This window comes from Leptonychotes weddellii, chromosome 1 (assembly GCF_054177405.1).
Source record: "Leptonychotes weddellii isolate Sample4059 chromosome 1, ASM5417740v2, whole genome shotgun sequence".
Classification (NCBI taxonomy): domain Eukaryota; kingdom Metazoa; phylum Chordata; class Mammalia; order Carnivora; family Phocidae; genus Leptonychotes; species Leptonychotes weddellii.
Window position 1 is genome coordinate 9,924,273 of NC_138369.1, and position 2,270 is coordinate 9,926,542.

General features: G+C 53.6%; 1 pseudogene; it reads left to right on the forward strand.

The window, feature by feature from the left end:
- The first annotated feature begins 384 nt into the window (after positions 1-384).
- On the forward strand, positions 385-1,846 carry LOC115938539 (pancreatic progenitor cell differentiation and proliferation factor pseudogene; annotated as a pseudogene).
- The last annotated feature ends 424 nt before the right edge of the window (positions 1,847-2,270 follow it).

A 2,270-nucleotide genomic window follows, 5' to 3' on the forward strand; every position in this document is an offset into this window, starting at 1 on the left:
TCAATTCCGCTCTCATTTGCTTTGAAAGCACAAATTTGTTCCAACATGATGGACACGTCAGAGATGGATTTGAGCATGATGTGATCGAATGTGGTGTTGCTTATGCAGGATTTTGTCCAGGGGCAAAGCTGAATAAATGGACTCTGCCCGGCTGACGAGAGTTGCATGGGAATACACAACCTCCCCCCGCCACCACCATACACACCCCCCGCCAACATCTGCAGGCTCCCTCAGCTGTTAGGAGCTACCATGCCAGGCCCCATCTGGAAACCTGGCTACAACCTCCCCACACCACGTCCACCCGTGAACCTCAGGTCCCTTCCAAAGGTCAAGTGCTGTATTTGCTGTGGTAGTCACATCATTCTAAGCCAGGGCCAGGGAACCATGGACTTTACCTCCAAGCGTGTGGCCGGCTACTTCCAGGGTGGTCAGAGCCTCCACTCCACACTGACCCAGGGCAGCCTCAGCCTCAGGGGGCGTGCCTGCCTAGAGCACCACCTGATCCCCTGGAGCCCTGGCTTCCAGGGAGGCTACAAGAGCCTGGATCTGGGCGACCGGAACCAGATGCACTTCAGCCACCAGAACAAAGATGGAGTCGAGACAGTAGAGCAAGGGCGCGCTCATCCTCACCACCTGCTGCGTGCCCCAGCCTCAGTATCTCCTCCAGGACTCCCAGGTGTTTAGAAAAGATGCGCAAGGAGAGTGGGTGGGAGAAGCTGCTCAGAAGCAAGGTGCAAAGGCTGTTGGGGATCTCCGCGGAGCAGGAAAGCACCTTCCAAGACACCTTCACAGATCAGGAAGAATCCAAGCTGAGATCCGCCCAGCACTCTCTCTGCTGCCCATGGAGAAGAGCGAGCATTCACCCTCCCCAGCAACAACCAAAATGTTGGCGGGCTGGGGTGGGGGTGTGTGTGTGCACGTGTGTGCCTACGCACACATCACATGTGCATTTCAGGCCAGGCAGGGGCATGGGAGGAAGAATGAGCCTCCTGTGGCTGCTGTAACAAATTACCATAAACGGGTGGATTAAAGGGATTTTGAACAACCCACAGAACGGGAGAACATATGTGCAAATCATGTATCTGATAAAGGATTAATGCCCAGGATATATGAAGAGCGCCTGCAGCCCAACGACAATAAAAAGCAAACAACCCAATTCCAAAATGGGCAAAGGGTCTGAATAAAGGTTTCTCCAAAGAGGACACACGGATGGCCAACAAGCGCATGAAAAGATGCTCATCCCTAATCGTTAAGGAGATGCAAATTAAAACCACAAGGAGATATCACTTCACACCTGTTACAATGGTTTCTTATTGTTTTAAACGGACCATTAACAGCCTCTGTCCAAGCGCACTCCTGCTCAGGCTGATCAGCTTTCTGTGGTTTCCTCTGCAAATGGGCTCCGTGGCCTAGTGTCCCCGTCCCCGCCACCTGTGATCACGCGCAGAGGCCCGCGAGGGGTCATTGCCGAGGTTTCTAGCAGCCTGCAAGCGACAGCCTGGCAGCCATCCCCTCCAGCGGCTCGCTCGTGGCCTCCCACGACTATTACTGGTGCCGCCTGGGCTCCCCTTCCAGTAACAGCTCCTGCAGAAGTGCAGAGTATGCTGGGGAAGCCATCCCTCACTACCGCAGTCTCCCCAAGGCTGACCCGGGTCACTGGTGGGCAAGCTTCTTTTTCGGGAAGTCCACTCTCCCGTACTCGGCTGCAGTGTTGGAGTCCCCAGAACGCTTGACATCTTCCCAGGCTTCCAGCAGCAGGATCCTCTGGGACTTGGCTCTGGAAGCCATGAGGAAGCAGCCTGGTGGGCAGCCTGGCAAAGCCAACATGGGGCCCCCATCCTGAGAGACCACCCCCCATTCCCCGCCCCCGTCCCGCCTTCAGGAGGCTCTGGGCTCATCAGAGCCCCTCCCTTCCCCTCCCCCTAGACTAGGCAGGCTGCAGCAAGCGGAAGCAGTTGGGTTATTTTATATCAAAATAGCAAAACACCAAAAAAGAAGTTGAGAGAACCCCACTCTTTACTATCCAAGCCACACACGAGCCTTCCTGACACCCTGGAACCATGTGCCTCGCACCAAGTGGAAAGTAAATTCGAAGCAGCCAGTAAAAAAAAAAAAAAAAATTTTTAAATAAATAAATAAACCATACACAAGTTTTGGTGAGGATGTGGAAAAATGTGTGCACTGTTGGTGGAAATGCAAATTGGTACCGCTGCTGTGGAAAACAGTCTGGTGGCTCCTTGAAAAGCTAAACATAGACTTACCGTATGATC